General features: G+C 36.8%; 1 long non-coding RNA gene across 2 annotated transcripts in view; it reads right to left on the minus strand.

Annotated features, from left to right (window-relative positions):
* The window catches only part of LOC116549607, a 95,901-nt gene that overhangs the window by 18,618 nt on the left and 62,741 nt on the right, over window positions 1-14,542 (minus strand). Inside the window, exons 2-3 of one of the 2 annotated variants that reach the window (XR_004267961.1) lie at window positions 2,263-2,374; window positions 218-245 (exon numbers count right to left, since the gene is read on the minus strand). This is a non-coding gene — a long non-coding RNA (uncharacterized LOC116549607). Of the gene's footprint in view, window positions 1-217; window positions 246-2,262; window positions 2,375-14,542 lie in introns of those variants that run through there. The other variant, XR_004267962.1, reaches the window with a different exon arrangement.

Raw genomic sequence — 14,542 nt, forward strand, 5'->3', positions numbered from 1 at the left:
AGAAAGGAGAATTAAACTTCTCCGATTACCAACTGGAAATAACTCAGACAATGATACACATGCCAGGTATACTTGCAAAGCTCTCTATGGAAGTCTTCATTTCTTTATGGCTATTAAGCAGGATCATTTTAACAGCTGCTTCTTCGACATTACTTGTTGGTATCTAAAAGTATGCCAGAAGCTATAATGCAGGCCAGAGATGAAACTTCCATTTTTCCCAAGTGTTTTCCCTTCTCTTTAAAAACCTAGTAACCAGCAAATGACAAATTAATTCCTCGAGCAGTTAAATTAAATAAGGTAGGATTAACGTCCACTTCACTAAAATGAATCAAATGAACTGAATATGTGATTGAAACTTGTCAGAATTAGAGAAAATAACCTGCTTATATGCAATTTTTGAAATGAGCACCTCAGGCACATTTAGTGAATTTTGCTGGATGAGTGTGAAAAATGAGTAGTTCTCCATGGAATTTCTGTTAGATGGTCTCTAAAACAGCACTGTGATCAAACTGTCCCTCTCCCATTAGGAAAAAAAAAAGTCAAAGCCAAAGGAAGAATTCCTAAAAGTTAGGAAATTCACTGTTTATTTTTGCTATTGTTTTCATACTAAATAGGAACATGAAAGAAATCTTTCACTCTGCAGCTGCATCTAATTTAAGATGAAGCTCCCCAAAGAGGAGTGAAGAGGATGTGATGAGGAGCAGTTAAACATGGTTGCTAAAATTTTGTGAGGCATCTGGTACTGTTCCACTACCTAGAATTCTAAGAATCAAATTAGTAGATTCAGCTCTGCCAAAGTTATCAAATTATTTGTCTAAAGGGTTGTGCAAAGCAGACCCCTCCTTGCCAACATCTGCTCTACCCATCCAGTGAGAACCAAAGATGACCATCTATTTGATTTGTGGAGATGGTACATTTTACTAGTTGCTAGTTTGGCTAAATATTGCACCTTTCATCATCGAAGTCCTCAGTTATTGAATGAATCTACAGGGAACTCTAATAAACTAGTGCATCTTTAGGTCCACATAGAGATAATTCAAACATTTGATTTGAATTGTAAAATATTTACATATTTTATAAATATGTTAAAAATGTTTAAGCACATGTGTCACTATTTTAAATGAACACCCAAGAACCCCACCAGCAAATAAATGAATGCAGTACTTTTCTGGGGGGGGTGAGGGAGAACATAAAAGGAAAAGTAAACTACTTGTTATACTCAGAGCCTTTTACTTTGTTTGAGGAATATACTAGAAAATGTGGTAATCCTATCACGTCTGACTGTCCATCCTTGACGTATGTTGGAATCAGATGACAGACAATGGGCAAAATCTGTTAGGCTAAAACGCGGAAATGAAAAGTTGCCAGGGATTTTATTTGCCAACATCTCACAAGAGGTGGGGAATGAATGACTATTTATCAGTCTGGGATATGTGCAATTTGGCTTTTTCACGTAGGAATTTCTCATCCCTCCAACCCAAATGAAAGCTGGAGTTTGAGGGTGCATTAACTATACTAGATTTGAAGACAACTGACTGGAACCTGACCAGCAAGGACGTGGCTGTGTAGCTCAAATTTATGACGGTGCATCTGCTGTGAGTGGTGTCTTGAATGGAGGCCAGGCCCTCTTCCGTCAGCCGCATCCATATGCTACGCATGTGTTCACTGTACGCACACTTTTTAAATTTAGCTCTTGTGGGTACATGTTCTACACTTTCCCCCTGTACATGGTTTTTTTTTAAATATGCTTTAGAAAATATACACAATCTTTTCAAAGTCTTTGCTGACTCACTGGGGGTTCTTTTGAATGTTTTCCTTTTGAAAGCCTTCAAGTTAAGTAGTCAAAAGTGTGTGACAAAAGCCACCCTTAGTCTGCTAAGATTAAAATCTACTGCTTATTCTAAAATAACTGTTTTGTGATAGTCTGTCAAAAAAACTTCTTTTTTTCTATCCAGAAGCAGACTACAGCTCTTTTTGATAGACTAAAACATGGTAAGAAAATATAGGAAAATAATCATCCTGACCAGTTTGGGGCCAGTTTATGTGTTAGTCTTCCAAACATTTTGCATTTTAAAGTTTGGTGAAAGGACAACACAGGTTTCAGTACTAGGATTGTCAGTATGACTGCCTCTGAACTGTTTCCCTTAAGGAGGTGGAGAGTCAGACATCTCTGATGTAAAAATTCAAGCAACTATGTTGTCCATTAGATTAATTTCCATTGCTCCTTTATCTAATGGCTGAGTTGTGAATCAAAGTTATTACCTGGGTCAGGCATTCCTGGAACAAGCTTGTGAAATTGGTTGGCTGCAGCTTTCCTGGAGGCTTGTGTTTTCATCTGACGTTTCGTGATTATAGTTTATCATCTTCTTTGTACCTTAGAAAACAAAAAGGCATTATTATTGTGGGTGTTTACAAATATGCTCCTATTTAGCTTTTTTTTTTTGAAATGGAGTCTCGCTGGAGCGCAATGGTGCTATCTCGGCTCACTACAACCTCTGCCTCCCTGGTTCAAGCAATTCTCTTGCCACCGCCTCCTGAGTAGCTGGGATTACAGGTGCACCACCACCACACCTGACTAATTTTTGTATTTCTTTTTTCTTTTTTTTGTAGAGATGGGGTTCCACCATGTTGGCCAGGCTGGTCTTGAATTCCTGACCTCAAGTGATCTGCCCACCTTGGCCTCCCAAAGTGCTGGGATTACAGGCGTGAGCAACTGCGCCTAGCCCCTCTTTAGTATTTAAATGCATACTTTGAAATTGTTCAATTTGTATTTCCCTTGATCATGAAATCATAGTTCTATTCTTCCTTTTCTATAGACAGATAAGGTAGACAACTATGCTTTCATTTTGTTGTCTATATTCCTGGAGAGCCAGGACGATGCTTTCTTTCATTTTGATTTCTTTCTTTCCTCTCTTTTTATCTTACTCTCTTAATAACATCTACAGTCTTATGCATACAGAAAGCATTTTTTTGTTTTGAGATGGAGTCTCACTCCATTGTCCAGGCTGGAGTGCAGTGGTGCAATCTTGGCTCACTGCAACCTCTGCCTCCCGGGTTCAAGCAATTCTCCTGTCTCAGTCTCCGAAGTAGCTGGGCTACAGGCACCTGCCACTACGCCCAGCTACTTTTTTGCATTCTTTTAGTAGTGGCAGGATTTCACCTTGTTGGTCAGGCTGGTCTCGAACTCCTGACCTCAGGTGATCCACCCACCTTGGCCTCCCAAAGTCCTGGGATTACAGGCATGAGCCACTGCACCCAGTCAGAAAGCATTCTTAATTTGCTGTGTTTACCTCTTCTTTTATTATGAAACCTAAGATTTGGGAAACAATAGCTTCCAAAGTCGTTTTCATCTAATCTCTTAAATCATTAGAAAAATGCACCAAATAATGTGAAATACAGTATTTACATTTTAAATATGTATTTGGTTTCTTATCTGCTCTGAAGCACCCTTTAAAAGACAAAGTACATCAAACTTTTCAAAGATATTAGCGTTATTGGAAATGTTCACACTATTGGAATGGTTGACAGAAAAATAATTGGATGACAGTCACATAATGGATTAATTCAGTAAATTCAGCCTGTGAAATAAACCAGTTTGGGATATCATATGAAACAAAACATCTAAATATTTCACATTCAGCCAATTAGCTTACCATCAAATAGCCAGCCATGAATTAAAGGAGAAAATAAATTATCCCTGAGAAATGGCTTTGTACAGTGTGTTTCCACCTGCCTTCCTTGAGGAAGAGTAACCCTCTAATTCAATCTGGCTGATAGCTTTAGGGTCACTGCAGTTGATCAAATGATAAAGAAAAAAAAAACATTATGGGATTTTACCCAGGGCTGGGAATCATTTAGAACTAACACTCTGAGACTAAAGTTTAACAAAACACTCATTTCATGAATCTTTCTTAAGGCTACTATATAAATTCAGCCATTTTCAAAGAAAGATTCAGAGTTACACGAAACATCACATGCCTGAAAAATTGTGAGCTTCTGCAGGGTCTAGTGACTCCACTCACACTCTTTCTACTTCATACACAAATTCATGATGCTCACATAAAAAGCTCTGGCCACCTCCTCTGGTCTTGAAAGCAGTAGTCCTGCTGTGTATTCCCTTTTGGTAGAGGGCTGGACACTGAGTTACACTTCACTTGAAAATCTTACTCAACCAGAAGGGAGTCATTCGACTTCTTCAAACACCCACTAACATTTGGTCTTATCTCACATCTGGTTCAAAGTTAACCTTCTTTCTCCTGCTAAAGGAAGAATATTATCACTTCAAGCAAGCCTTGTCTCTGTAATGGCTCCATCTCCAAACCTCATCCAGTCACTGAATCCTGCCTCCTCTCACTCCTAAATTTCCCTCATCCACCCTCTTGTGTCCTCCAGGCCTTCTGCTGTGGTCTGATTTCAGACCCTCCTTACTCCGGATTACCACAATACCCCCCTCCAGCCTACTTCTCTACTTCATCCTCTGCACTGCTGCCAAAAGGATATTTTTAACTTTCAATAGTGAAACAATTTTAGACTTAAAGAGAATCTGCAGAATCAGTACAGAGTTCCCATAAACCATTCATCCAGCTTGTCCTAATGTTAATAGGAAATGTTTGTAGTCTCTTACATGACTATAATATAATCACTAAAGGATTTTTTAAGTGAATATTATTTTTCATTGAAAATTCATAATTGTATACATTTGTGAGGCACAATGTGAAGTTTTCATGTATGTACACAAACTAGAATAATTAAATCCAGCTAATTAACATATCCATCACCTCACTTATCATTTTTTTGCGGTGAGTCATTTTTTAATCTACTCTTGGTTACTCTGGAAATACATGGCTGGGTGCAGTGGCTCATGCCTGTAATCCCAAGACTTTGGGAGGCCAAGGCAGGTGGATCACCTGAGGTCAGGAGTTTGAGACCCATCTGACCAATATGGTGAGTCCCCGTCTCTACTAAAGATACAAAAATTAGCTGGATGTGGTGGCGGGTGCCTATAGTCCCAGCTACTCGGGAGGCTGAAGCAGGAGAATCGCTTGAACCTGGGAGGTGGAGGTTGCAGTGAGCCGAGATTGCGCCACTGCATTCCAGCCTGGGTAACAGAGCAAGACTCCATCTTAAAAAAAGAAAAAGAAATATACAATACATTATATTGACTATAGTCACACTGCTGTGCAATTGATCTCAAAACTTATTCCTACTAACTGGAACTTTGTACCCTTTGACTAACAACTTCCCATTTTCTCCCCCATCCTCCCAGCCTTTGGTAACCATCATTCTATGCCATGTCTAGGAGTCAGACTTTTTAAGTTTCCACATATAAGTGAGATCATTTGTCTTTCTGTGCCTGGCTTATTTCACTTAGCATAGTATCCTCCAGGTTTATCCATATTGTCACGAACAAGATAATTTCCTTTTCTAAAAGGCTAAATAATAACACATTGTGTATATACAGCACATTTTCTTCATCTATGCATTCACTGATGGGTACTTAGGTTGATTCCATATCTTGGCCATTGTAAATAATGCTGCAGTGAACATGGGAGTACAGATATACCTTCAACATACTGATTGGATTTCCTTTAGATATATACTCAAACATGAGATTGCTGGATCATATGGTAGTTCTAATTTGGTTTTTGTAAAGAACGTCCATACTGTTTTCTATAATAGTTGTACTAATTTACATACCAGACAACAATGTATAACTATTCCCTTTTTTCTGCAGCCTCACCAATGCATGTTATCTTTCTTTTTTTTTTTTCTTTTTTTTTTTTTTGAGACGAAGTTTCGCTCTTGTTGCCCAGGCTGGAGTCCAATGGCACCGTCTTGGCTCACTGCAACCTCCGCCTCCTGGGTTCAAGCAATTCTCCTGCCTCAGTCTCCTGAGCAGCTGGGATTACAGGTGTGCACCACCACGCCTGGCTATTTTTTGTATTTTTAGTAGATACAGGGTTTCACCATGTTGACCGGGCTGGTCTCAAACTCTTGACCTCAGGTGATCCACTCGCTTTGGCCTCCAAAAGTGCTGGGATTACAGGCATGAGCCACTGCACCTGGCCTCTTTCATCTTTTTGATAACACCCATTCTAACAGGTGTGAGGAGATATCTCATTGCGATTTTAAAATGCATTTCCCTGGGTTGATTAGTGATATTGAGCATTTTTTTGTGTACCTATTTGTATGTCTTCTTTTGAGAAATATCTGTTCAGATCCTTTGCCTACTTTTTCCCCATTTTGAAAAAAAAAAATTAACTTTTAGGTCCAGATGTACATGTGCAGGTTTGTTATATAGGTAAACTTGTGTCACGGGGGTTTGTTGTACAGATTATTTCATCACCCAGGTATTAAGCTTAGTTCCAATTAGTTATTTTTCCTGATCCTCAACCTCTTCCAAGCCTCCACCCTCTGATAGGCCCCAGTGTGTATTGTTCCCCTCTACGTGTCCATGTGTTCTCATCATTTAGCTCCCACTTACAGGTGAGAACATGCGGTATTTGGTTTTCTGTTCCTGAATTAATTTGCTAAGGATAATGGTCTCCAGCTTTATCCATGTTCCTGCAAAGGAGATGATCTCATTCTTTTTTATGGCTGCCTAGTATTCCATAGTATATATGTACATTTTTTAAGTCTAGTCTATCATTGATGGTCATTTAGGTTGATTCCATTCTTTGCTATTGTGAATAATGCTGCAGTGAACATACACACAAACGTGTCTTTATGATGGAATGATTTATATTCCTTTGGGTATATACTCAGTAATGGGATTCTTAGGTTAAATGGTATTTCTATCTTCAGGTCTTTGAGGAATCATCACACTGTCTTCCACAATGGTTGAACTAATTTACACTCCCACCAATAGTATATAAACATTCCTTTTTCTCCACAACCTTGCGAGCATCTGTTATTTTTTGACTTTTTAATCATAGCCATTCTGACTGGTGTGAGATGGTATCTCATTGTGGTTTTGATTTGCATTTCTCTAAGGATCAGTGATGTTGAGCTTTTTTTAAAGTATGATTATTGGCCCCATATGTATGTCTTCTTTTGAGAAGTGTCTGTTCATGTCCCTTGCCCAGTTTTTTAGGGGATTGTTTTTTTTCATGTAAATTTGCTTAAGTACCTTATAGGTGCTGGATATTAGACCTTTGTCAGATGAATAGTTTGCAGAAATTTTCTCCCATTCTATAAATTGTCTATTTACTCTGCTGATAGTTTCTTTTCCTGTGAAGAAGTTCTTGTTTAATTGGATCCATTTGTCAACTTTTGCTTTTGTTGTAACTGCTTTTGAAGTCTTCATCATGAAATCTGTGCCCATGCCTATGTCCTAAATGGTATCGCCTAGGTTATCTTTCAGGGTTTTTATACCTTTAGGTTTTATATTTAAGTCTTCAATCGATCTTGAGTTAATTTTTGTATATAGTATAAGAAAGGGGTCCAGTTTCAATCTTCTGCATATGGCTAGCCAGCACCATTTATTGAATAGGGAATCCTTTCCTCATTGCTTGTTTTTGTCATGTTTGTCAAAGATCAGATAGTTGTAGGTGTGCAGCCTTATTTCTGGGTTCTCTATTCTGTTCCACTGATCAATGTGTCTATTTTTGTACCAAAACCATGCTGTAGTCCTGCAGTATAGTGTGAAGTTGGGTAGCATGATGCCTCCAGTTTTGTGCTTATTGCTTAGGATTGCATTGGCTATTAAGGCATTTTTTTGACTCTATATGAATTTTAAAATAGTTTTTTCTAGTTCTGTGAAGAATCTTAATGATAGTTTAATAGGAATAGCATTGAATCTGTAAATTGCCTTGGGCACAATGGTTATTTTAATGATACTGGTTCTTCCTATCCATGAGCATGGAATGTTTTTCCTTTTGTTTGTGTTATCTCTGATTTCTTTGAGAAGTGTTTTGTAGTTCTCCTTGTAGCAATCTTTCCCCTCCCTGGTTATCTGTATTACTAGGTATTTTATTCTTTTTGTGGCAACTGTGAATAGGAGTATGTTCCTGATTTGGATCACGGCTTGATTGTTGGTCATGTGTAGGAATCTTTGCCCACTTTTTCATCAAGTTATTTGTTTTCTTTCTTTTGAGTTTCTTATATATTTTGGATATTAACTCTTTATCAGATGTATGGTTTGCAAATGCTTTCTCCCACTCTGTGGGTTGTCTCTTCATTTTGCTAGTTTTCCTCTGCTGTGCAGAAGCTTTTTAGTTTAATATAGTCCTATTTGTCTATTTTTGCTTTTATTTCCTATGCTTTCAGAATCATATATAAAAAATTATTGCTTAGATCAATGTTGTAGAGCTTTCCCCCATGCTTTATTCTAGTAGGTTTACAGCTTCAGGTCTTTAATATTTAGGTCTTTATATTTAGGTCTTTAATCCATTGTGAGTTGATTTTCATATATGATGTGAAATAAGGATCTAATTTCATTATTCTGCCTGTGGATATCCAGTTCTCCTAGCACCATTTATAGAAGAAACTGTCCTGTCCCCATTATGTGTTCTTAGCACCTCTGTGGAAGATCAATTGACTGTAAATATGTGGACCTATTTCTAGGTTTTGTATACTGTTCCACTGGTTGATATCTGGTACTATGGCAGCTGTTTGGTTAAAATAGCCTTATAATATATTTTAAAGTCAGGGAGTGTGATGTGCCCAGTTTTGTTCTTTTTACTCAAAATTGTTTTGCGTATTTGGGACCTTTTGTGGTTCCATAAGAATTTAATGATTGTCTTTTTCTATTTTTGTGAAAAAAATGATATTGGAGTTTTGATAGGAATTGCATTAAACTTGTAGATTGCTTTGGGTAATACAGAGATTTTAACAGTATTAATTCTTTCAGTCCATAAACACAGGATGTCTTTCCATTTATTTATGTTTTATTCTATTTCCTTCTGTAGTGTTTTATAGTTTACAATATACAGATATTTCACCCCCTTGCTTAAATTTTCCACCCCTAAGTATTTTTGTTCCTTTTTTTGCTATTGTAAATGGGATTAATTTCGTTTTCAGGTGGTTTGTTATTAATGTATAGAAATGCTACTATATTGATTTTGTATTCTGCAGTTTTATTGAATTCCTTTATCAGTCCTAAGAGTTTTTAGTGTAGCCTTTAGGGTTTTCCATACGTAAGATCATGTCTTCAACAAACAGAGATAAAATTTTGTTTATTCTCTATTAGAATGTCTTTTATTTCTTTCTCTTGCCTAGTTGCTCTGGCTAGAATAAACACTACATTAAAAAGAAATTATGAGAGTGGACATCCTTGCCTTATCCCTGACCTTAGAGGAAAAGCTTTCAACCCATCATTGTTGAGTATGATTTTAGCTATAGGTTTGTCACATATGGCCTTTGTTTTTGTTGAGGTACATTCCCTTTGTACCTAATCCATTATGAGATTTTTATTTTTTAATCATGAAAGGATGTAGAATTTTTTCAAATGCTTTTTGCATCTATTGAAATAATCACATGATTTTTATCCTTCGTTTTGTTAATGTGATGCATCACACTGATTAATTTACATATGTTGAATCATCCTCATATCCAAAGGATAATTCCACTTGATCATGGTAACATGTTGTTGAATTCAGTTTGCTAATATTCTATTGAACATTTCTGCATTTATGATCATCAGAGATATTGGCCTGTAGTTTGTCTTTCTTGTAGTGTCCCTGTCTGGCTTTGATATGAGGGCAATCCTAGCCTTGTAAAATGAGTATTCCCTTCACTTCAATTTTGCAAAAGAGTTTGAAAATGATTGGTATTAGTTCTTCATTAAATGTTTGGTAGAATTCAGCCATCTAGTCCTGGGCTTTTCTTTGATGGAAACAATAGACTCACTATTGGTCTGTTCAGGTTCTCTATTTCTTCATGATTCAGTCTTGGTACATTGTATGTGTCTAGGAATGTATTCAGTTCTTCTACCTTATGCAATTTGTTGGCATAGTAATTTCTTATAATCCTTTGTATTTCCATGAAATCTGTTATAATGTCTCTTCTTTCATTTCTAATTTTACTTACTTGAGTGTTCTCTCTTTATTTCTTAGTCTAGCTAAGGAGTTTGCCAATTTTATTTAGCTTTTAAAAAATGAACTCTTAATTTATTAGTTTTTTAAATTGTTTTTCTAGTCTCTATTTAATTTATTTCTGCTCTGATCTTTGTTATTTACTTCCTTCAAGTAATTTTGTGCTTAAGTTTGTTCTTCTTTTTCTAATTCCTTCAGGTATAACATTAAATTATTTGTGATCTTTCTTCTTTCTTGATATTGGTGTTTATTGCTATAAATTTCCCTGTTAGGACTTCCTTTACTGCATCCCATAAGTTTTGCTGTATTGTATTTCCATTTTTATTTGTCTTTAGGCATTTAAAAAATTTTCTTTTAGATTTCTTATGTGACAAATTAGTTGTTCAGGAGAATTTTGTTTAATTTTCACATATTTGTGAATTTTCCAAAATTCCTCCTGTTATTTATTTTTAGTTTCATGCCATTGGGTTAGAGAAAAGTTGTTGATATGATTTCCATCTTCTTACATTTGCTAAGACTCATTTTATAGCCTATCGTAAGGTCTGTCCTGGAGAATGACCCATGTGTGGTTGAGAAAAATAGGTATTTTGCTGCCGTTGGATGAAATATTCTCTACAGGTCTGTTAGATTCATTTAGTCTATAGTGTAATTCAAGTCCAATGTTTTCTTACTGATTTTCTGTTTTCTTACTGAGTTTCTGTTTTCTTACTAATAATCTGTCCATTATTGAAAGTGGGGTATTAAGTTTCCCTGCTATTATTGTACTGCATTCTATCTCTTCCTTCAGATAATATAGTAATTGCTTTATATATTTTGGTGCTCTGATAGTGGGTGCATATATATTTACAATTGTTATGTCCTCTTGATGAATTGACTTTTGTTGTCTCTTTTTAGTTTTTGATTTATATAAATATAGCTTCCTCTGCTCTCTTTTGATTTCTATTTGTGTGAAATATCTTTTCTCATCCTTTCACTTTCAGTCTATGTGTGTCCTTATAATAAAGTGAGCCTCTTTGTTCTAAGCATGTAGTTTTTTTTTTGTTTTTTTTTTTTAATCTATTCAGTCATGCTGTGTCCTTTGATTGGAGAATTTAATCCATTTACATTCAGGGTAACTACTGATAAATAAGGACTTGCTAATACCATTTTGTAATTTGTTTTCTGGTTGTTTGTAGATTATTTGTTTCTTCCTCACTTGCTGTTTTCCTTTGTGGTTTAATGGTTTTCTGGTATAGTATGCTTTGAATTCTTTCTTTTTATATTTTTGCAACTACTATGCACGTTCTCTTTGTAATTACCATGAGGCTTACATAAAACATAACAGGCTATTTTAAGCTGATAACAATTTACCTTTCATTGTATGTTAGAACTCTACACTTTTATTCCCTTCTCTCAACATTTTATAACATTGATGTCAAACTTTACATCTTAATATTATTTGTACTGTAACAATTTGTTTTAGCTACAGCTGTTTTTAATAGTTTTGTCTTTAACCCTTACAGAAGAAATTAAATTGGTCTATACTCTACACTTAAAGTATTAGGATATTCTGGATGATTACATATTACTTATACCAATGAGTTTTTTTTTACTTTTACCTGTTTTATCAGTCTTTAATTTCAACTTAAATAACTATCTATAGCAACTCACATAAGGCAGGCCCAGTGGTGATTAACTCTTTTAGCTTTTGTTTATCAGGAAAGTTTTTATTTCTCCCTCATTTCTGAAGGATAGCTTTTCCAAGTAAAGCCTTCTTGCTTGGTAGTTTTTTAACTTTACCTCTTTGAATATGTCATACCACTCTCTCCTGGCTTGCAAGGTTTCTGCTGAGAAATCTACTGACAGCCATACTGGGACTGTCTTCAATATTATAGGTTTCTTTTTTTTTTTTCTGTTTTCAGAATATTTTTATGGTCTTTTATTTTTGATAGTTTGACTATGATGTGTCTTGGTGAAATCTTTTTTGGACTGAAAGTTATTGGAGACTTCTGAGCTTCTTATACCTGGATGTTGTCATCTGTCCTTAGATTTGGGAATTTTCTGCCATTATTTTATAAAATATTCTTTTGGGGCCTTTTCTCTGTCTTTTCCTTATGGAATTCCTATTATGCAAAGATTCATTCTCTTGAACAAATATCTAGGATTTCTAACTGTTTTGTGTTTGTTTTTACTATTTTTGCTTTTTGAAGAGGGTATCAAACTTCTCATTGTGCTCATGAAAGTTTTCCAAATTTCATTTCTATTTGTATTTAATTATAGTTTTCCAAAAAATTCTGAAGATTATTCTGAATTATTTGTCAGTCATTTCATAGATCTCCATTTCTTCAGGATTCATTATTGGAGCTTTATTAGTTTCTTTTTATCGTGTAATATTTCCCTGGTTCTCCAACATTCTTGTGCCCTTACAATGGTATCTGCACATTTGAGGAAATGCCGCCTCTTCCAGCCTTGCAGGTGTCTTCAGTGGTGATAGACCTTCACTATTTATTCTAGCCTGGGATTGGATGCAACTCCAGGCAGGTAGACCTTGCTATTGGGTTCTCTAGTTGGGCTGGGCCACTGTCTGTGTTCAGAAGCTGAGAAGAACTACTGGATGTGCTCCACAATTTGGTGAGACCAACAGATAGATTCTGATAAGGTGGGCCTGTTGACTGAACTCTGCAATTGCCTTTGATCAGCCTGGGTAGCAGGCTGTCATCCCTGGCTGGGTGACATTGCTGTTTGTAATCTATAGTTGGACAAGGCTGCATCCTAGGTTTAAAGGTTGGGCAAGGTCTCAGGGGTTCTTGTGGAACCATTCAAGATGAGCATAGCCACAGGCTATGCCCCACAGATATTCATGGATACACATTTGCCTTGTAGCCTTAGAGAACCTTGAGCAGAGCACTGAGGCTTGGTGGAGTTAATACTTGGCCGCTGGGATTGAGCAGGACGAGATGTTTCTGTTTGCAGACCTGCACTTGCCTCCCAGCTAAAGGATATTTTTTAACCGAAATCTGGTCATATTTTGTTTTTGTTTGTTTTGATTTTTGTTTTTGTTTTCTTTGATGGAAGCTTCCTCTGTCGCCAGGCTGCACTGCAGTGATGCGATCTTGGCTCACTGCAATCTCCACCTCCCAGTTTCAAGTTATTCCCCTACCTTAGCCTCCCAAGCAGCCGGATCTACAGGCTTGTGCTACCACATATGGCTAATTTTTTGTATTTTAGTAGAGATGGGGTCTCACCATGTTGGCCAGGATGATCTCAATCTCCTGAACTCATGACCTGCCCAGTCATGTTATTTCTTAGCTTAGAATTCACCCATGGGCCTCCAACACCTTCAAAATAAATGGAAACTCCTTGGTATGGCTATAGAGCCCTCCATAGTCTGATCCTCCCACCTCTTCAGCTTTGTCTTCCACTGATTTTCTATTTTTGATGGTTAACTTACAAGTCAACTTGACTGAGCCATGGGATGCTCAGATATTTGGTTAAACATTATTTCTAATCATATCTATGAGGGTATTTTTGGATGAAATTAGCACTGAATCAGTAGACTGAGTAAAGAGTACCCTCTGCATTATGAGTGGGCATTAGGCATCATTTACACTGTTGAGAGACTGAATAGAACAAAAGAGTGGAGTAAGGGAGAATTTACTCTCTCTTCCTGGCTGCTGAGCTGGGACATGTGTCTTCTCCTGCCCTCAGATTGGTACTTACACCACTGGTGCCCTTGGTTCCAAGCTTCAGATTTGAACTGGAACTACACCACTAGCTTATCTAGGCCTCCAATTTCCAGACAACAGATCATGAGACTTCCCAGCCTCCATAACTGCATGAGCCAATTCCTTCTAATAAATCTTTAGATAGATATAGAGATAGAGATATACTAACAGTAACAGATATATATATATATAAATAAAATAATTTCCTATTGCTTTGGTTTCTCTAGCGAACCCTAATGGACACTACCTGATCTCTACTCATGTGTAGAATACTATGTATAGGTTCTGAAATTTGTTTTTATTCTTCTGGCACATGCTTGCTCTTTTCTCTTCCTTGGATGACCTGCATGCCACTCTGTGCCCCCACATTCCAAACCTTCCTATTTTCATTTGGCTAACACCTACTTGGCCTTCAAGACCTGACTCTTTCCTGTTCTCTGATACCCTTAGCACCTGGGCATCTGTTTGTCACAGTATTTGTCACACTCTCTTTTCTGTACTAGATTCTATGCTCTAGTATCTAGGACAGTAGCTAACATATAACGAGTTTTCATTATGCCTAAAGCAGGGGCCAGGAAACTATGGCCCATGTGCCAAATCCAACCCTCTGCCTGTTTTGGTAAATAAAGTTTTATTGGACCACAGCCATGCTCATTGATTTTTGTCTTGCCTGTGGCTGCTTTTGCACTGCAGCAGCTGAGCTGAGTAGTTGAAACAGAAACCATATAGCCCACAAAGTATAAAATATTTATTATCTGGTCCTTTCCAGGAAAAAAATCTATCAACCACTGGTCTAGTGGATAA

This window comes from Sapajus apella, unplaced genomic scaffold, assembly GCF_009761245.1.
Source record: "Sapajus apella isolate SASKATOON/1434 unplaced genomic scaffold, GSC_monkey_1.0 scaffold6, whole genome shotgun sequence".
Taxonomy (NCBI): Eukaryota; Metazoa; Chordata; class Mammalia; order Primates; family Cebidae; genus Sapajus; species Sapajus apella.